The 23,396-nt window shown below is 35.2% G+C and overlaps 1 pseudogene; it reads right to left on the bottom strand.

Moving 5' to 3' along the window:
- LOC128928086 (cAMP-dependent protein kinase catalytic subunit gamma-like) overlaps nucleotides 1-21,851 on the bottom strand; it is a 51,808-nt pseudogene extending 29,957 nt beyond the window's left edge.
- Between the last annotated feature and the right edge of the window lie 1,545 nt (nucleotides 21,852-23,396).

The raw sequence follows: 23,396 nt of genomic DNA on the forward strand, positions 1-23,396 counted from the left end.
GTCTCAACTGTAATAGCTGCCTTGTTCCTGAAATCCTGCATGCAGTTCGTGTGTCATGATAAGGAGGATGCACTTTCTTTGAAAGTTCATCTCTCTATTCTTTCATGCAAGATATTTATATGCATGTGTCTGCTGTTCCCTTTTCCCTTCCATGAAAACTCTTTAACAGATATATATATATATAGTATTGATTACCATAGACTTGGGTATGGGTATAAACGGTTATTATGAATTCAAATGACTTCTAGCATCATCTTGGTATCTCTTCATCCACATTATCAGAGGGTTCCCTCAGGAAGAGATGTCATCCCACATCCCACCCCTTTTTAACGCACCCATTCCTGTTTTAGGTACCTGGTATTCAGAGATTGGAGTCTCTTTACATCTCATCCAAAAGTTTCTGTTGCTGCATTTTTGCTTTGAGTAAGATGATTTAGTGCCTTTGACTGCAAATATTAGAAATTGAACAAAATTACTTAAGTAATCAAAGAATGCATTATTATATCCCGGCATAAGAGCAGAGGTCAGAACTGACTCATTATCATAGCTCAAAAATAACAAGACTCAGATTATTTTAAATCTTTCAGCTATGTTATTCTCTCCATTATTGGCAATGCTCTCAGAATAAATGTTCTCGAGTTGACAAGATGGGTAAATGACTACAGTAGTTCAGGCAACCTATTTAGACAGCAATATCCAGTAGATAAGAGATTACCCCATCCTCTTTTTCTGCCTCCTTTCCTAATCTTAACAGTTGCAAAGTCACTTTCATCAAAACCAGGAGACCTGTCTCACTGACCAGCATTGCCCCATATGCCTTGACCTTAACAAATCATGACTTAGAACAGCGTAAGCACCTGAAATGGCTTAGTCCAGCCAGTATCTACCTTCCATGGATTGAGTCAAGTTCAGTCTTCCTGTAAGTACATGGCTTCATAGAGAATGATGGCTAGCTTAAGAAATCACTGCTGGCGTAGAAGATAAGGGATGAAGAAGAGTTGAATTTGAACTTGAGTGTCAAACATTAATAGATTCAATTTGTAGGGCCTACTACAGTGCATGCCAGATGTTCACTCATGCCCTTTTTCTCATTAATAAAGCTACCTGCAGGTAATACACTCACTCATCTGGAATGTGAGAAAAGCCTCATCTTTCTAGTGTATGTAGCTCCAATATTAGGAACTCCGGTTTATGCTCACGTCTTTCTCATTACATCTTGGTACAGCTATTCACTAGATAACCAACATAGAGAAAAGAGAGCAAATAAACTCTGACAGTTTTCAAAAATAGTCATCTTAAAAAAACACTCTTTCTGTAGCTAACTTTTGCAATTTCTGTCATCAGAAGTTGGAGTCTGTTTGTTCAGCACTCAAAAATGGACTGCCCATGTAACTTGCTTTGATCAAAACAACATGGCAGACTTTCCAACATTGTATATACTAACCTAGAGTCTCAAGAAAGTAGGCACATCTTGACTTGTCTTGTAACTATCACTTGAAAAGCCCAGATGAGCCTTATAGAAGAGGAGAAACCACAGAGAAGAGAATCCAGTTGGCTCAGCTGTCAACATGCTATAACCCTCTGCAGTCAGCTGACCAATCCCCCAACCCCAAATATTTGAGGGAGTATATCCTAGGACAGGGGTTGGCAATTTAAGTTTACATTTGTAAAGTGTTAAAAAAAAATAAAAGTGTATGTGCAATAGAGATCCATACATGGCATAGAAAGCCGAAGATATTTACTGTTTAGTCCTTTACTGAAATATTTCTGGTTCTTAACTTTTTAGAGGAAAAGAGCCAGCTGTCCAACCCACATCTGACTGTATATGCATGAGTGAGTTCTGGTAATAGAAAAAAAACCAAATGAAATGGAAAATAATGGGCAATAAATGGTAGATTATTATTAAGTCACTGAATTTCAGATGGATTGTTTTTGCAGCAATTCCTGATATAATGATTCAGAAACTTCCATTCAGAAAATAGAAGAAAATTTATGAATCTATAGCTGAATTCAGTATGCTTTTTTTTTCCGTAAAGGACTCAATATTTTCAGGCTTGTGGGCTATACCATCTCTGCCGCTACAAATTAACTCCTCCGTTATAGAATTAATGGAACTGAGCTGTATCTATTCACTCATTTGTGAGTGAAAGTAGCTGTACACAATAAATTAATGAATGAGTATAACTCTGTTCCAATAAAACTTTATTCACAAGAACAGGAGACAGGCCATGTTTGGCCCACAGACTAAATATTCAACCCCTGACATACAGCATGTATCATGGGTTTAGAAGCTATCCCTAATGGAAGAAAAGAAGGAAGATTCTTATGGGATGCATATGAGCATTTTTGGTTATTCTTTGCTTTCTTGACCAATGCATGTATTTAACTTCTACTTTCTGGTCAAATCTCCCAATTCCTTTGTTATCCATAATTCTTAATTCTGCATTTAAGGGAATTTTTCTTGTCCACTGTTCTTAATGTTCAAATCTGAGATGTACATTGGGAGGACTCTGTTTTCTGTGAGTCAACCCAGCTTACACCAGCATTTTAGTTGTTCTTGACTGTGAGAATATAGTAGCCTGGAAATTTCTTTCCAGTTAGGAGTTTTGGTCATTTGGCCAGGGTTTCTTCACATAACACTTAAACTTTTACATCTGTGTCCAGTCAATTCTCAGCTAACAACCCCATCCAAAATGCTCATTTTTCTGTTTGGAAATCCAGTGTCCTGGCCAAAGTACTCTGCGTTCGTTTATAGCTTGTATAATCGGTTTAATGATCATGAAAGACCATGGACATGCAGTCTCGGGGGGAAGTCCTTGTCTCTATTTATCACATATTCATTTTCTGTGGACTGTTTTCATTTATTTGGAAAAGAATGCCAAATAGAGGGTACTCAGAGGAAAATTAGATGTGAATTATGTTCCAATCTTATCTCCTGCTCTTTCCCCTGCTTCCCATGTTGGGGAGAAACCAGACTTTCAAGTTAAAACTTACTAAAAGCTACACAAAAGAGCTGCAAAATACACAAGTAGCCCCAGAATTGTGCTGTTCATTTTCACTGTGTCTGTAAGCTCAATTCAGTTGTAAGCATTATAATTTGCTCAATTATTTTATGGCCTCATAACAACTTTAACCAACTGCCTATTTGGGAAAATGGTGTTTTCATTTCTCCCATTCTGTTTACTTTAATTAGTCAATAATTTTATGTAGATGTCATTTCTAGCAACCTACTCTTGATACTGTTAGTGTCTTTCACTAATAAGTTAAAACTAATTTTTCTTTCCTGAATGCTAATGATTATTACTCATCAAAAATACCACTTATAGAACCAGCTTATTAAATGAGTAAAGTTAATATTCCCAATAACTATGCTTAATGTGGACCCAATTTTATTATTAAACACACAGAGACACATATGTAGATACACAGGTCTGTAGTCTTTTATAAAAAGCACTTATATGAAAATCAGGACTAATCTTTTTCAGTTTACAGGTTTCACACTGATTACATAGAGAATAAAATCTTTTCTCTTGAAATCTTGTTTTATTTTTCCAGATTTATTTCTTATTCTTTCAGGAAGGCCACAAAGGACAGTATATTATTGTGTACATCTATACAACTATATAGGTGAATGCATTTTTCTCTAGTGACACGAAGATTTATGATGTACTCCAACAATTCTTGCCAATAATCAAAAATAACCAGCCACAATTAACTTACATTTTCCTTGTTGAATATCAAACCTTTCATAGGTAGAAAACTATTTTGAAAGAAAGTTTTCAGGCACATAAAATGTTTTGTAGTGTTCTTAATCTTGGGTGACTTCTGTGTAATGTACTGTGTCAGAAAAACAAAGAATAAAATATTCTTAGAATATCATTACATTTTAATGAAAACAAATAACTTGATTTTTTTAAGTTGTAATAATTTTCCTTTGTATTTCACAGAAAGAAAATAAAGAGAAATTTAATTAAGCTTTCTTGAGATCTTTGGAATGCATGAAATACACTTTGGAATAAAGCAAAACCATTTTTTTTTAATTTTCAGATCTGGAAATGAGCACTGCGTACCCGAATTGCCAGAAACAGTGTGTGTTGCAAGGAAACCACAGATTATTTTCACCAAGAGAACATGTTCACTAGATTTCTCTCAGGTGTTCATTCATACTGATTAGAAATAATGCTGTTTCTCTGAAGTGGATTAACAAACATAAATAGCTAAAACATTCATTATCTATTATAACCAATTTACACTGTAAATTGAGTAATGTAGGTTAAGGATGAGTCATTTACACTATTCTATATAACTTCCTAGAGGTAATGATCAGAAAATACCATGGCTAATTGCCCGGGGTTCTTGGTTTTAGGCACGAATTAAAAAAAGAAGAGAAATAATTTTAGTTGGTGCATCTAAGCATAATTTCTCAATGATACAAGGATGTAAGAGGTAAAGCCCAGAGTGACAATAAAAATGAAATTTAGTGTCAAAATAATGTGTAATATTATCACTTGATCTGTAGTTGCCTCCCTCATGATTTTCCAGTAGATATCAAGCCTGCCATATGTTACAGATGATACAATTTGGCTGTTTCTTTACCGGAATCTCATCTTGAATTGTAATCCTCATAATCCTTATAATCCCCATGTGTCAAGTGAGAGACCAGGTAAAGACAATTGAAACATGGGGGTGGTTTCCTTCATGCTGTTCTTGTGATAGTGGGTTATCATGAGATCTTACGGTTTTACAGGGTTTGGTAACTTCTCCTGCATTCATTTTCCCTCCTACCACCTTGTGAAGAAGGTGCCTTGTTTCCCTTCACCTCTGCCATGATTGCAAGTATCCTGAGGCCTACCCAGCCATGCTGAATTGTGAATTAATTTAACCTCTTTCCTTTATGAATTACCCAGTCTTGGGCAGTTCTTGATAGCAGAGTAAGAACGAACTAATACAGTATACTAGCCAGAGTTAGTGTTAGAAACCTGGATATTTTTCTTCTTAAACAATTTTAAGTTGCTTGAGGTGGAAGGATAGAATATAATAGACCAGAGTGTGATGAGAATTACATAGGAGGATGATATGGGTGATTTCAGAGACAGGAGAAAGCTATGCTTTTGTTACGCTTCCTATCCCCATAATTCATAGTGGTCAATAAGTGACTCAAAAGAGTGACAAAAGAGTGATGAAGCTTCAGAGAACTTAGGAGTGTAGTTCTGCACTGAGAATCTTGAAAGACATTTTGAGACTTAGAGAAAATAGGTTATATTCTTAAGGCCTTTGCAGATACATTGGAAACAACTTGGCACAAACTCCATCCACTAGGAAATCTGGACCACATTCAGTGATTTTCGAGAGGCTGGAGCAATCTAGAAGACACTAAACTAAGCAAGTCAAAGAAAAAAGGACACAATCACTACGAATTCATTCCATTTCATTCTCATCCATGAAAATTCTAATTAAGATTCTGTTTAAAGCTATAGGTCTGATTAAATCTTCCAATCTTTAATAGCTTGCCAGTGTTCCAGAAGAAGATCCAGAAATATGCAGCACTATGTGAATTAACTGGAGTCACTAAATCCTCACGATTTTCATATGGATTAGCTAACAATGAAGTTGTCACTGTTTAACCAAGCCCAGTTGAAAACTGAAACCTCTGTGGGCCTTGGTTGTGTCTCACTGGGTCATCTCGACTTATCACTAGCTTAGAGGATCCAGGAAACATTATTAAAGGAGATCTTACAAAATAATTTCACTCCAGCACTTTTGAGAGAAGAAATGGGTTTGCGATCAACGAACAAAGCATAAAGTATCCTCTATTTTTCACCTAAAACCAAAGTAGATTCGTTGTGCAAAAAAGTCTGCCTGTGGTATAAAAAATACGTTTGCCAGAATTTTATTTCAGGCATTAGTATGTGGTGCTAGTTTAAAATGCATTCTTGATAATTTCTGAAACTTCAATGTGAACAAAACGTTCTTGTTAAAGCCAAAGAAAAGTGAGGCCAGTGGAAATAAGAATGCAATTAAAAAGAAAGAAGGTAGGCCGGGCGCAGTGGCTCAAGCCTGTAATCTCAGCACTTTGGGAGGCCGAGGCGGGTGGATCACGAGGTCAAGAGATCGAGACCATCCTGGTCAATATGGTGAAACCCCGTCTCTACTAAAAATACAAAAAAAAAAAAAAAAAAATTAGCTGGGCACGGTGGCACATGCCTGTAATCCCAGCTACTCAGGAGGCTGAGGCAGGAGAATTGCCTAAACCCAGGAGGCGGAGGTTGCAATGAGCCGAGATTGCGCCATTGCACTCCAGCCTTGGTAACAAGAGGGAAACTCCATCTCAAAAAAGAAAGAAAGAAAGAAAGAAGGTAAAGGTGTATGATGTATGATGCACTCTTCTGTTTTACCCGTCACTCATAGTATTCAATAATAACTTGTACACATTCACAAAAATTTTGAAGTCAACCAGAAAAGCTTTGAAAAAAGATATTTTTAGCAACAAAATATTTTCTGAGAAAAGTTTTCCAAAAAAACTATTTGTTTTAAATATTCCATTCAAAAATAGAGAAGACACATTGAGAAGGAATATAATTTTGAGTGAATTAGGTTTATGTAAATTGCTGAAATCAAAGAGATGATCAGAGGGTCTTGATACTTTCTCAAGATTATAAGTCAGATGCTATCAAATCACAGAATTAGTGGTTTCCTATATGATATGAGGGCATCCTGACTGCAAAGAGGTAACATTTTGATTAAAATAGTAGAACCTAGAGAATATTGTGCTAAGTTAAATAAGCCAGGAACAGAGAGAGAAATACTGCATGATATCACTTACATGTGGAATCTTCGAAAGTTAAACTCATAGCAGTAGTGATAAATTGGTGGTTACCAGCGGCTATTGGGGAGGGTGGGTGGGAAAAGGGACTACATTGAATAAATGGTAAAATATTTTGGTTAAACAGGAGGAATACATTCTGGTGATGAATTGTGCAGCATAGTGACTTCAATTAATGACAATGTATTGTATATTCCAACACAACTAAAAGAAAATTTTAAATGTTTTCACCACAGATAAATGATAAATTTTGAGGTGATAAATATGCTAATTACCTGATTTGATTATTATTCCACAATGTATAAATGTATCCACATTGTACCCCATAAGTATAATTATTTGTCAAGTAAAAATATAATACATGTTGTACATTATGTTGATACAAATATATTTGCAGAGTTAGGTGATGTTTTCAATTTGATGGAAATACAATTTAACAAATCACTTCCAGTGTGAAATGTTAAATAGGCAAAATGATACAATTGTTGATGGAAGTCAAACATAAATATTCTTCCTGGGCTGCAAACCTGTAAGGTGAATGGAAAATTCTCACAGTAACTGAAGATCTGTAAGGTGATATCTCACAATGCATTCACAGTAAATTTACTCTAAGCACAATGAAATGAGTAATTACACAAGAGGAAACCTTTGTGATGGAAATATTTTCAATAAAACAACTTCCATAAGAAACATTTAGATTAAGAAAAAGAGCAAAATTACATCATTACCAAATTTGTCAGCAAGCTGATTATTAGAATTTATTTAAAAATATATTTTCAGAGAAGTCAACTAAAGCAAAATGAATGGAGTTTATGGAAACCTATAGCTATTGCTCCGAGGCTCATTCTAAGCCATTTTATGTCTAATGGTTGACTTTCAGGGAGGATGCCATTAAATTGTTCTGCTGGTGTCTTTACCAGAAATAAATGGATCAAGCCCATAGTACTTCATATGAATTGAGCAATTCACAGGGTTTTGAGAAAGGACTTCTCATATTAGACTAAATTATACTCCGTGTATATGCCTTGTTTTTATTTATTTCATATTGCAGCCCTCTTTTTCTGTTAGCTGATGCTGCCAAATCAACCAATTCACAAACATTAATGACTTTTAAACAAAAGACACACGTTTATTTCATCATTCACATTCTATGTTGGCTAAGATTTGGCTGAAGATAAGCTGCATGCCTCAATCATTCTGGAATTCTGGTTGAAGGAGCAGCCCTTCCAAGATGAAGTTGTCTCAGGATGCAGGGAAGAGAAAAAATTGTGGAACCAGATATTGATTTAGATTATTTCTGCTCAGACATGGCAAACGTCACTTGAGGTTTGCATTTAATTTATCAAAAGGCCAACAACACAAGGAATTATAATTCTATCAGGGAAGAGACAAAATGGGAGATCATCAAATGTACCGATGAAGTTTAAAAAATTGTTATCATCTGTGCTTAATGTCCTAGAGTTAACCACACCTGCATATTACATGAGAGACTAAAGTGCCTATCTTCATTAAAGCGATCAGAGAAATTATATTTTCAAGTACTATTTGTACATATATATGTATTGTAACAGCTAGGCATTTCATTTTAACTATGTACATATTTTCTAGAAATGTAAGCAATTTTGCAATGAGCATCCTTATTTGAATCCACGGTGCGTCTAATATATCAGTACATACCCAGTGGTGGTATTACTGAATTATAGGGCACTCACTTTAAACTTTGATAGATATTACCAAAGTATAGTTTAAATATGTCATCCCAATTTAAATACCAACAATAAATGAGAATCATAATTATCCCAGACTATTATCAACATTGGGTGTTGAAGAATTAGGTCTTATTCTAGTTTTACTTTGCATGTATTTTGCTATTTGTGAGATTGTGTTTCTTTTACATAGTTATTGTACTGTGTTTCTTTATAGAATTTTTATTCGATTCAGACACTTAAGTATATTTTGAGCATCAGAAATTCTTAGAGAGTTGACAGGTTCAATATAAACTATGTGGCCTATTTATCTTAGGATATTGAAAGCATCTTTGCCTTTCTATATATATTATTTACTGAATTAATGAAAATAACCAAAAATATTGAATAACTTCTTTCCATAAATGCACCAGTCCACATAAACAAAGAACATATGTATTAGATTTGGGTACAGAGCATGAAGAAATCTTTAGAAGACAAAAGACATTGTGCTCATATTATTAGTCAATGTTTGTAGAAAATTCAGTGTTTCTGATCATTAAAGGTGTATTGTGTCATCAGTTGTCTAGGAATGTATCTTAAGAAGGAGGTTACAGAATCTGCCTTTGTAAGGTGGTAGATTTAGATATATGAAAGCAGTCAACTTTTATATATAGTATTATATGTTATGATATGAATAAAACATGTGTTTGTGCCACAGGAATTACTTAATAATACTCAAATATTTCAAATTTTTAATGCAAACCATTTATTAATATATACAATTTACATTTTAAACAACTTAACATTTACCAAGAGACAAGGTCAGTAACCTCACTAGGACAAAACAAGCAGGCCGAGTACAAGAAAGAACAGTCGAAGCGACACGCGGTATTAATTATAGGTTAGCCTACCTAGGAGGGAGAATAGAAATTAGTTATTTGAGCGAGACTTGAACATGAGATTTCTACAAGTGAAATATTAGAGGAAAATCTCCAAATATAGAAAATGCCATGAAAACACAGGTAGAAATAAAATCAGTTTTTGGAAAATGCCTGAATAATGCATTAAGGAATTAAAAAGCAAAGACTTTAAGATCGTTATTATTAATTGACACATAATAATTGTGCCTATCTATGGGGCACAGTGTGATGTTTCAATGGGTGAGTTTACATTGTGTAATGATCAAATTAGGATAATTAGTATGTCCCTTACCTCAAACATTTATCATTTCTTGGTGATGAGAGTATTTAAAATTGTCCCTTCTAGCTATTTGAAAATTGTTAATGGGTCAACCTACATGCAATAGGTTACTAGAAGATATTTCTTTTATAATTGTAACTTTGAACCCAATAACTAGCTACTCTTCGCCTACCACCTCCACTTTTCCTTGACTCTGGTAACTATTTTTATCCTGCTATCTCCATGAGATCAACTGTTTTAGTTCTCACATACGAGTGAGATCATGTAGTATTTATCTTTCTGTGCCTGGCTTATTAACATATTTTCTAGGTTCCTGTCTGTTGCCACAAATGACAAAGTTTTATTCATTTTCATGGCTAAATAGTACTTTGTTATGCACACATACCATATTGTCTTTCTTTATCCATTTAACCATTGAGGAACACAGGTTGATTTCATACCTTGGCTATTGCTTGCAGTACTGCAGTGAACATAGGAGTGCAATATTCTTTTATACACAGATTTTAAAAATATATGATGCCCAGTAGTAGGATTGCTGGATCATGTGGTAGTTGTATTTTTAATATTTTGAGATATTTCCATAGTATTGCTCATAATGGTCGTACTAATGTACAACCCGACAACAGGCAATAAGATTTTCCCTTTCATTACATCCTCACTAGTATTTGTTATGTTTCATCTTTTTGATAATATCCATTCTAAATGAAGGAGGTGACATCGTGGTTTTGATTTGCATCTTCCTGTTCATTAGTGATGTTGAACATATTTTCACATATGTCTTCTTTTGAGAAATGTTTGTTCACGTATTTTGCTCACTTACGGAAAAACAGTCTTGAAAGATATTCTGGTTAATATTAAGTCTTGGGAGCTGAAGTATATGTATGACTTGGTGAGAAAACAATGCTTCCATGTATTAGATTATATGATAAGATATGAACATTGGGATACAAGTTTATATGTCCAGGAGTAGCATGGTCAAAGATTGTGTGATTGACTTGACGTGAAGTGGAGGTAAAAAACATAATGCCAAGGTTATAGAAAGTAAGTAATTAGGGAACTGGCAGGAAGCATGATTTGGAAAGAGACTGAAGGGAAGAGGCAATTGTGAGTTATTGTAAGGTTATAATACAGAAAATAGCAATGCACTAAGTAGGCATGTAGTGCAAAAGGGCTAAATAAAAAGTTAATATGAGGCTTTGGGAATTAAGTGCCTGAGAGGATATTGTCAACTTTAATAGAATAAAAAGGGTTCGTTGATTCGGAGTTGGACAGATAAATTAATATATGATGTTTGTTTTTATACATTTTGACTCAGCCAAATTAACTAAGAAGGTTTTCTCTTACAAATTCTTGTCACAGCCTCTGAGAGGTCAGAATACAGAGAAACCTTTCTCCCTCTCAAGTTCAATTATCAGAATTGAAAACAAATTTGAACAGTGGAAGAAAGCGATCCTAGAATTAAAGGTGCTCTCTAAAATCTATCTCAGGAAGGCATCGTAAATGGCATTTGTTATGTCCCTGCTGTCCTAAAAAGAAATCAGGTACACTTAACATTTGCAGTACCTTCATGTGAAATAAATTACGAGTATAGGTAAAGAAAAATCAGCAATCACTTGCATATATGTTTTGACTGATACAGTGACAGCATGCAGTATATTCAAGTTAGTTTGAAATACACAAGGGCACGTTCTTTTTATACACACAAGTGTGGATAATAACATGGACTTCATCCATCACATCGTATTATTGTTGTTTTGTAGTATCCTTAATGTACTATTAATGCAATATGGGAAGTTTAGTCCCCATTCATCAAGTTGTATTAGTATTGTTCCGTGTTATTATTGCATTAAGTTAATACAATACAGTTCTTCATATAACATCATCAAAGCCCATACTGAACAGTAACATTAATATTAGGAAATTTTCAAGTGCATTTCCACACTACTTGTGAATCTTTTATGTGCCAAGATGTAATAAGAGGCTCAGAAATATCTGTTGAGACTGCAAGAATATCCATGAGGGAACATTATGAATGTATTATTTTCTGTGTCTGCATGCATTCCCATGGAGGCATGCCCCACATGAGCTAGAAAATCCAGTTTAAGGGTAAACAACATTTTCTACTCCAATTCTCATATAGGAAGAAATAACTTTATATTATAAAAAATGTAGATTGTACATTAATCCTTTTAAAGTCTGTTTGGTGTTTGTGCCTGTTTATCATGCAGGAAATTATAATCTATTTCAAAAGATAAGATATGCAAACATCAAGTAGTTAACTAGACACTCAGTTATCAAAATATTAGTGCTAATTATTTGAAAGACAAACAATCTCAGACACAGTTGGAGTTACAAAAACATGAGCTTAATACCTAGGAGCCTGTAATTTTATAGATATTTGAATAAAGCCCAATATAATGAAGCATGTGACTCATACTTTAGAAATCTAAAGAAGTATTTTTGCAGCGAAAAATGAGGAGTCACATGAAAGAATGGTATGGGTACGATGACACAGGAGGAAGAGTTAAGACTAATTGTGGTATCTTCAGTTTATAGTAGAGACACTAGCTTGTTTCTAAATAAATTAAAGGGGAAAGAGAAATATAGAACTATATTGTAGTTTTTGAAACTAATCCTGTAGAAATCTGTGAAGCTATTTGATTATTAGTATAATATAGAGTATATAAATGATTATCTTAGGTTGACAAATATGTCAGTGTTCTTGCAAGTAGGAAAAAATACATAAGAAGTTAGGAACAGAAGAACAATTGGTAAGACTCTAGACAAGAGGAAGTAACAGGGTGGGAAGAGAAATAATGGTTATTTTGGAAAAATGATTTGTATGTTTAAGAGCTAGGAGACCTTTTCAGATTTACTTATTTTGAACTTCTCTGTTTAAACCAAAGTAATGTATTGAACATTACCAGAATTTGACACTACTTGTATATTTCTAATAAAAATACAAAACACTAATTATATATATATGTGTATATATATATGGCACAAAGTCTGAAAAGAAAGAAGTGATGGTTAAAGAAAAGAGCATTAATTCTCCTCTGGAATATTGATGGAGTTATATTATGCTGACAAGATGAAAACAAATTTATGAGATAAATTATGGTTGTGAACATTGATTTTTGAATCCATTGACAACTGTAGTCATAAGTTAGCACCAACTCAATAGAAAGAGAGCATTAAAAAAATAAGAGCAAGTCAAGGATGCTTTCCTCCCATTTACAGTTTAGCAATAACATAATTTCTGGTGTGAAAGAGAAATCAAAGAAAAAGACAGGGCTCTGTAAATTATATAGTTAACATGTAGAGTCAACACAGAGATTTTTCTAAACCAGGTACATAATGTGTGAGACCCAGTTTCGGTCATAAAACTGGAAAGCTCCTGTAGCAGAAAAAAAGTCATCACATTTTATTTTCACCATTTTCAATATTGAACTGAACAGAAAAGAACAACAACAAAAAAATTCCCTGTTTATAGCCGCCATTTCTTTTAGTGGAAAAGATTTTTTTTCTTGCATTTTGACACTTACTTAGATCAAGACTTTAAGTGAAATAGTTTTTTTTCCTTACACGATCCATTGGGTAGAACACATTTTCTAATGTCAGAAAACATGATGTATATAATCAGTTCTGCCTTCTGAAAAACATGTTCAGCCAGGTAGTAGAAGAATTCCCTCTGGTGGAATGCATTTGGGGAGTAGATGGTTTTCCACACAGCTGATTCAGACAGAGCCCTCACAAGATGACTGAAGTGGTTACAAGAGAAATTTATCTATATCTCTCTTGTCAGTTAACACTGTAAATATTACCCTGGAAGCAAAGGGCTAAGAATCAACCTCTTTTTCTAGTATTTCTAGTACATGTGTGCATATATGTAGGTATATTTGTACATATCCAAAATGTTAAAATAGAGATTTCCCAGAGAGTGTAAATTTGAACTTTTGAACTATTGAGGGAATGATCCACTACATCTTTATTGTTCATATTTGAGAGTCATCTTGGAGGTGTAACTGCATCCTAGCATTGAGTTTTGCTTTAGAATCTCAAATTAATTAAATCTTTGTATTCTCTTTACTTATAAAAATTAGGGGCATATGAAGACGTATTAACCATGTAGTTTCTTGTATAAAATATTTTTTTCTGAATGTAACTTGAAATTAACTGTGAGTTCATCATGTGTGTGTGTGCATGTGTATATGCATACATGTGTGCGTGTGTACTTTTAGGATACAGTTTATTCCACCAGCAATATTGTGCACACTTTTTCTATCTGACATTGGCCTCTTATTTTTTTTTTACTATCTTTCAAGTAATTTTCATGATCCCTTCTGTATTGAATTCCTTTCTATGTTCTATTGCATACTTTGCAACCAATGCTCCAAAATGTTGAACAGTGGCTTTTTCTGGCTCATAATTTCCAAACACATACGTGCATGCACTGAAACACCTATGCTCCAAATGCAAGCTCATTCTGGTCAACATTCCCAATGCATTCTTTACAGTTAATTTTTTTCTAAAACAAATATTGCATGTTTATCTTTACCTTTTATTTCCCTCCTTTGTCTAAGTCTAGACAAAGTCTATAATAATACTTAGGCAAGTTCATTGTTTTTTTTTTCCTTTATGCTGTCATGAAAATTACCAAGTCCTATATTTCTGTCAAATTATCTCATTTCATTAAAACTAAAATGTAACTCAACTTGATATGGTTAGTGCATTCCCATATGTATTTTCTTGGGGCAAAGGAAACAATCAACAACAGCTAATACTTGTGGATTGGAAGAGAATATTTGCAAACCATATATCAGATAATGGGTTAATAACTACAATATATAAGAAACTCAACCAACACAATACCAAGCACACACACACACACACACACACACACACACGAAAAAGTGGGCAAAGGACCTTAGTAGACATTTTTTCAAAGAAGACATAAAAATAATCAACAGATATATTACTATAAAAAGATTCTAAATATCGCAGATAATTAGGAAAATGCAAATAAAAACCACAATAAAATATCACTTCACACCTAGTGTGATGGCCATTATCAAAGACAATAGGTAACAAGTGTTAGCAAGGATGTGAAAAGTGAGAATGATAATTGTTCCTGCCATTACATAAATCAATATGGAGATTTCTCAGAAAACTAAAAATATAACTGCCATAGACCCAGCAATCCTTCTTCTGTGTATGTGCCCAAAGGAAATGAACTTACCTCCCCATGTGCATTTCAGTGTTATTTATAATAGCCAAGACATAGTATCAATCTAAATGGTTATCAATGGATAAATGGATAAAGAAAAAGTGGCACTTGTCTATACAATGGAACGTTGTTTTGCCTTATAAACAAAGGATATTTGTCACTTAGGAAAACATAGATGAACCTAGAGAACATTATGCTAAGTGAAATAGGCCAAACACAGTGAAAGAAAGGTGATCTGACTTATATCTGTAATTACAGATTGTTTTTGTTTTTGTAAACCAAAAACTCGGATAGGTAGAAACAGAGTAGAACAGTTGTCACGAGGGGTAGAAAGTTGGCAGAAATGGGGAGACGTTCATTAAATGGTACAAACAGTATCGTTACGTAGAATGGAGAAGTGTAGGGACCTAATAACGTGCAGCACAGGGTCTATGCTTAGTATCATACCCTGGAAATTTGCCAACAAAGTAGACTGTAGGTACTTGTACCACACACAAAAAGTTAACTATGTGAGAAGTTTATTTATTTCACTGTAGTAATATTTCACTACATATATGTATAGCAAAACATTATGCTATGCATTTCAAATATATGTCTAAAAATTTAAAACTTATTTTATATACATTTTATACACTTTAGAGGCATTTCAAAATTGAAATGCCAAAATTGTAACTGCAATATTGAGATAGTGAAACTGCTATAAAAACAATTTGGCAATTCCTCAACAAGTTAAACATAGAATTGTTATATGGCTCAGCAATTTCTTTTTACATATGTACCCCAAAATTGTAAACAGGTACTCAAACAGATGTATGCATTCTAATGTTTGCAGTAACATTATTAATAATAATCAAAGGTGGAAACAGCCTACACGACCGTCGGCAGATCAATGAATAAACAAAATGTAGTAATATACCTATAATGAACTATTCTTTGTGAACTATTATTTATAATGAAATTCTTAAACATTGAATAATTGTAGATGAACCTTGAAAACATTATGCTTAGTGAAATCAACCAGATTCAAAATACAAATATTGTCTGATTCGTTTTATGGGCAAATTTACTGAGACAGGAAGCAGTCTAGAGAGCTACAATTAAAGTGGGGGTGGAGAGAGATTGCATAAAGAGTACCAAGTTTTGATTGGGGTAATGAAAAATTTTGGAAACATTGATTGGATAGTGATGACGGTCTTCAACATTGTGAATATAATCAATGCCACTGAATTATACAATTGGTAAAATGGGAAATGCTATCCTAAATATATCTTTTTTTTTTTTTTTCCATTCTGATCTCCCATCCTAGCTTGGTTCATCTTTTTTTTTTTTAATTTTTTATTGCATTTTAGGTTTTGGGGTACATGTGCAGAACATGCAAGACAGTTGCATAGGTACACACATGGCAGTGTGTTTTATATCTTAACCACAATCACACATGCAATGTAAATATTTTAAAAGTTGATAGAATCTTTTAAATCAAAATTTCAATCAATTTTTATTAAACATTTCAACTAACTATTATCAGTCAGCAAAATTATTCTAAAAAGATTAACTTACGTTGTTGCTGCTACTATTTCTTATTTAATTGGGAATGATCACAGAAAATCTTGCAGTCACTACAAATAGATTTAGGTGTGCTGTCTCCAACCACACTTATCCATCAGACTCCAGTTGTGATCAACTCACTTGTATGAGGTTCAATAAACGTTGAATGCATAGAACAAAGTTCAGTAAGTGGAGTACTCACAATCACTATGCCTGAAAAAAATTAGATACTGTTAACAATGGGAGTCATAGTTAGAAAGGACAACTGCCACTTACTAGTAGTTAAAAAAGAAAGATTACAATCACCTCAAAGTATATACCCACTAAGTAAGAAGGAAAATGTTAGCCATGTGCCTTCAGTCCCAGCTACTTGGGAGAATAACTTTAGCTCAGGCATTGGAGGCTGTAGATAGCTACCAGACCAGTCAGGGCAACATGGCGAGACCTTGTATTATAAAATACAAACAAATAAGAAGGAAGGGGAATAGTGTCTAAATTCACTTATTCTAATTAAGGTTACCTGTATGCTGAGATACCATTTGTTGGAGAATTGCAAGTATTGGACATGACGAGCTGCAAATTTGAAGTCCCTTTTGCTGAAATAGGATCATATTCCCCTGAGCAGCCACTGCAGTCTGTGAATACACCCAGATCCGCGTCACTTTGGATGAATTATTACCCACAGTGCAGAGAAGAAACAACAGTGTGGGACTAATCAAATATTTCTTTTCTTTTCTTTTCTTTTTTTAAGGAGTGAAGGAGAGGAAGAAAGAGGAAGAAAAAGAGGGAGAGAAACGGGAATGGGGAATGTAGCTTTATTCTAAAAATGGGTATTAATAATGGCCGATCGATAGTTTGTGTATTTAAGGTGGAGAATGTATATTTTGTGTATTTAAAATGGAGAGCTCTATAAATATTTATTGAGTTTATTTGTTCCGGATCTGAGTTCAAGTCCTGGATATCCTTATTAATTTTCTGTCTTGTTGAGTCTAAATCTCTTTATGAGTCTCATGTATCTGGATGTTAGGATCGTCATTGAGAAAACAAACATATATTTGTTTTCTCTCTAATTGCATATAGAAGCTGTACTGGTCCTCACTCCTTTGATATATAATGGCTTAGAGTTCCTGGAAACTTGTGTGAAACAACAGAAATAAAGAGGGTTAGAAGACCTGTGACAAGAAGGGCTTCTGAATGTGAGCAATTATTTGTGGAAAAACAATGAATGAGACCCATTTGTGTCATATTCTAAAGCTCTTCATAACATGTGCTGAAGTGTGACACTTTAGGAATATTATAAGAAATATCCAATTCTCATTTTTTCCTTGGGGCTGGCAGGAGTATAAGTAGGCCTCTATTGAAGAATATTCACATTACAAATACAAGCCTCTTTATTCAGATCAATAACTGTAGCTAGTGACTTACACTACATTCTTCATCTTTTAGTGTTATTTGAGTTTCATATTTTTTTTGCAAGTAACTCTAAACCCAATTATATACAATATATGTCATAATCGCTATCTTGTGTGTTTGGATATATTTTGAACCTATTAACTTTTGACGTCTCTGGGTATCATAAAGAGTGCAATATTAATCATTTTATCTCCAGTACATGCAAACCCGAAGCTTTGGATTGGATTAATTTTTAATATAAAATATGTGGCTACTCTTGATTTTTACCTTTGCTTCAATTTTAGCAAAAATCCTTTAGCAGGATTGAACTCTCTAATCGCATGACTGAGTGGGCGATTCCCATGCGCCAGAATGACAGTTTTTGCACTTCTTGTAAGAAGGTAGAACCTTCTACCTAATCTCAGCATTATTCTGGTAGTATGTGTTCATGTAAGATGGAGAGATATGATGAATTTATGTGTGTTTTTGTGTCTATGTGTGTGTGTGTGTGTGTGTGTGTGTGTATGTCAACATATATACAAACACACAAGCATAGAGACAGTTTAAGATATAAAAGTTGAAGAAAATGTATACAATATATTGCCTTTTTGCCTTAAATACTGTGATTAATTAAATAATTTTTGTGATTTTCTGGTAATGGTAGTGTCTACATAATGCCAAATGACATAGCGTATATTTACTCTCCCATTAACAAAGGTGCGAATTCTTAGATTTATTTCATGATACAGTTCTGTTCAAAACTATCTCTTAACAATACATCTCCTTCTATCACATACAAGACCATTTCGACTTTTTACTTCCAATGTTTTACCTTACTTAATGGTTGTGTTTTATAAAGTAGGAACATTTTAAATCCGAGATGGGTGGTAAATTTTTGCAACAGCAAGTAGATAAACCATACCCAGGTTATTCATTGTAAAATGCTGATGTAACGTCTTCAGGGTCAGCGTTTACATAATGCAGCTCAAGAAGAAGCAGATTTAAATTTGTCTCTTAGTAAAGTCATGAAGGATAAACTTAAATAAATCTTTAGATTCATGCTAACACCATGGATATTCAATGGTCAAGTCAAGAGCTACCGTATTCTAAGTATTAGTTTTCTCACTTATATTTAATTGATGTTCCATATACTCTTGCTCTGTGCCAAAAACTACCTGACTTTTCTGCTGAAATTGCTGCTACTCTACATTCTTTTCCTGTTGCAGAAGGGTAGAAATAAGGCAGATTAATATGTTCGTTAATTTGTTCAACAGTTAGTAAAATAGCAAAAAGCAGTACTGCTTATATGCAGTATATACGTCTTTTGGGGTGAGAGAGAAACCTCAAGAGAGAAACGAAGTAAGTAGGTATAAAATACATCGAGTGATGATAAGGAGAGCAAAGGAAGTGAAGCAGGTTCCATACAAGATGTGATACGACGGGAAAGGGAAAAACCTCTGTTTTGTGTAGCACAGGCATAAAAAAAATTCAAAATAGATTCAACGTGGAGCCGTAAATTATGAACACATTTGCTTTGCTTGATTTTTTGGATGTGATGATTATTTTATAGTTTCTTCATCTATGAAGAAAAAGCTTGAATTCAGTTACAACAAAACAAAAGTATAGAAGTCACCGGCTCTCCGTTATGAGATTAGCTGATTTTCCTATGAGCCCCTTCAGTCTGAGCAGCTGACAGAATGGTGAGGTGGCCTATTGAAGACTCAGTGATGGCACTCGATGTTGATAGACACTTGGTCAGAGCTGTCCGCTAAGGTGACATAGACGTTTTCACCTTGCCACCCATATGTAGTGCCATTTTTTCTATAGACGGGCTCTGCAAAGCGAACAGCGGAAGAGAGGGCGTAACTGTTTTCATTACAGCAAATGCTCACTTCTTATTTGCAAAATTTTTCTTTTATCTTTGGGATTTGTGGGTCTAGATGTCATAGTAATAAAGGAGAAATGCTTCGGTCAGGGGATCCAAAACAGTTCAATTGCACCTGAAGCTGAAACTGCGAACCTGGCCACTTTGGGCTCCACGTACCGCACTATCAAAAGCAAGCATGTGAGCGATGACTGCACAAACTGCGGTGACGGATTGCGATTATCTGGAAAAACAATGTTGGCGTTTTGAGGATATCTGTAAGCTGAGGTGTTCACTAGATTCCTATGGGCATTGGTAAATATTACCAAAAGGCAACAGCAAATCAATTTAGGCAGAACCACAAATGACCTCATCTATTCAGGAGCAGGAGTTTGGAGTCACTGTGCCATAAAATAAAGTGTTGTCAGCTGAGGAGCTTGCTGAGGCCAAAGGAAACACTGGCTGGACAGGGAACAAAGTTGTGCAGACCAGTTATTACCATAGGAACAGTTAATAAAGAAGAGAAGTACAGAACTACATGGATATATTTAATTTCTCTCTTCAAACACACACCTATATACATCTATATATACAAATATATATGTATTGATAGAGAGATTGATGATAGTGTATTTAAGAAATTGTGTAGGGCTGGGCGTGGTGGCTCATGCCTATAATCCCAGCACTTTGGGAAGCCAAGGCAGGTGGATCACGAGGTCAAGAGATCGAGACCATCCTGGTCAACAAAGTGAAACCCTGTCTCTACTAAAAATACAAAAATTAGCTGGGCACCGTGGTGTGCACCTGTAGTCCCAGCTACTCAGGAGACTGCGGCAGGAGAATTGTTTGAACCCTGGAGGCAGAGGTTGCAGTGAGCCAAGATCACGCCATTGCACTCCAGCTTGGGTAACAGGAGCAAAACTTCCTCTCAAAAAAAATAAATAAATAAAAATTTTATATGTTTTGTATTATAACCAGAGTTTCTAATACCCTTCCTCTACTCTTCTGTAAAGTACTGCTGGTGATTAAACTCATAACCCTGTCTTTAAGTTGCTGGATATCCGAAAGACACCTTGTAAATGAGATAGAAGAAAATAAAAAGTACTCAATGAGGGGTACAGGGACTTATGAGAGTGCAATCTTTGCTTGTTGAGATGGAGTCTTGCTCTCTCTCCCAGGCTGGAGTGTAGTGGTGCTATCTTTGCTCACTGCAACCTCCACCTCCCGTGTTCAAGCGATTCTCGTGCCTCAGCCTACTGAGTAGCTGGGACTACAGGCACATGCCACCGTGCCTGGTTAATTTTTGTATTTCTAGTAGAGATGGGGTTTTCCCATGTTGGCAAGGCTACGTTTTGATCTGCTCACCTCAACCTCCCAGAGTGCTGGGATTATAGGCATGAGTCACTGTGCCCGGCCAACTTTTGCTTTTTGAGGAAAACTTATGTCATATTCTACAGAAACAAAATGCAGTTTTTAATTGTTCAGTAGCTGAAATTTTGTTAAAAGTTCATATATGGATGCTGAATTGACAAAGGAATGAATTATACTGGGCTTTTTGTGGTTACCCTAACCTTTCTAACACCCCAATTTAAAGTCTCCTTGGATGGCCGAGGAAAATCTAGGAAGAATCTTTCTCAGTATCGGATTTCCATTTTAGGTATGGAAAAGATTCTTCCAATGAGAGGATTTCCCATGAGACTTAGAAAACAGAAGAAACAGGGCTGGGTGCGGTGGCTCATGCCTGTAATCCACTTTGGGAGGCCGAGGCGGGTGGAACACAAGGTCAAGAGATCGAGACCATCCTGGTCAACATGGTGAAACCCCGTCTCTACTAAAAATACAGAAAAAAATTAGCTGGGCACGATGGTGCATGCCTGTAATCCCAGCTACTCAGGAGGCTGAGGCAGGAGAATTGCCTGAACCCAGGAGGCGGAGGTTGTGGTGAGCTGAGATTGCGCCATTGCACTCCAGCCTGGGTAACAAGAGCGAAACTCCATCTCAAAAAAAAAAAAAAAGAAAGAAAACAGAAGAAACAGAGAAGGTATTATTACCTGAACTCATTCCGAGCACCACCACACTTGCACATAGTAAGTCACTCTTACTAGCTTTCATGCCGAAAGCTCTTAAGGGTGGTACCATGTAACCACCACCACTCAATCCCCAGCACTAACTAAAATTCTGGAGTTTCACATAAGCATCTTACTGAGCACCTAAAATAGTGAGCTCCCGTTTGTCATATTGTCGCCTTTGTTTTCATTCAATGACATTCTAATAGTGTAGAGTAAGTCTCCAATTATCTTTATTGAGACAGTGTCCACTTGGAATTCCTATAGTGGTTTTCGTTTTTCTTACCAAATCTCAAGTGAAGCATCTGTGGAGAGCATTCTAGGCAGGGGAAATTGCAACCCACCCACCCTGCAGAGGGAGAATGCATCAATTGAGGTCCTGTTTCATTTTCTTTTCGCTTGGCCTTAAATGAACTTTAAGTATCACAGCTTCTTTGAAGGTATTTGACAACATAGTTCCTCAGGCAGAGTACTTAGAGGACGTGTGCTAGATTCTGACGGTGGAAACTGTAGAATAATTCTATGCCTCATATAAAAGTATTCTGTTTTAGCCAAGCCAGGTGCCTGCAGTATCAGAACCATTTTCCATGACACAAATAAGCTGCTTCTCATGACCCAGTGTGATGACCACACCCCTTGATTCTAGTTAATACATGATTTAAATGAGCCAACTGGACTGAAATTTTGTAGTTTTTGTAAGATGACACCAAGAGCATATTTATTGGTATTCCGAGTAGATAAATTGTGATTATTGGATTGTTCCAGCACACTAACGACTACTGTGATTGCATTAAAAATGATGCTTATTGTCATGAGAGCCAATGGGATTATTTGTCCATATCTGCATTCCAACCGAAATAATTGTTGTGTTAAAGGAAATTTCTTGATTTTAAACTGAAGATACCCAGAAACACCCCTTAGTCATATAATTGCAAAGAATTTCATATAACTTGTTACTGGTGTTGTCAACTGTGGATGAGTAGATAGTGAAGGCATCTATATAGCAAATCACTTTCCTAATATGTGAAATGTTATTTCAGAACTCTCTATAGGCTTTAGAAAAATTAAGACATCAGCAGAGTCTAAGTAGTAGTTGAGAGGTTTACCTCAGTGTCAGGGAATTCAGAATTCATAAGATTATGTGTCCTTGTCAATAATGAGTGTAGACTTTACTTATTGTTCATTCATCATGATGCAGAAGCCACCTAAATATGCTGTCTTATTGAATATGATGTTTGTTTTATAACGATTCTATAAAAATTTCTGCTTTTAGACTCACCAGGGATCCAGTACAAGGTAATTAATCTTTTACTGCACTTAAGCATTAAAGGCTTTATTTCGTAAAGAAAGTAAAAGATAATTCCTAATAATCAACATTTTCTCTACCAATTAATGCATCTCACATAGCTCACTCTATGTGTCAAAGCCATTGACAACCAGAATTTTTTTTTTTTTGGAGACAGTGTCGCTTTGTTGCCAAGGCTGGAGTGCAATGGTATGATCTCGGCTCACTGCAACCTCTGCCTCAAGATTTCAAGTGATTCTCCTGCCTCAGCCTCCCAAGTGGCTGGGATTACAGGCACCCACCATT

The sequence above is a fragment of the Callithrix jacchus genome, chromosome 13 (genome assembly GCF_049354715.1).
Source record: "Callithrix jacchus isolate 240 chromosome 13, calJac240_pri, whole genome shotgun sequence".
Taxonomy (NCBI): domain Eukaryota; kingdom Metazoa; phylum Chordata; class Mammalia; order Primates; family Cebidae; genus Callithrix; species Callithrix jacchus.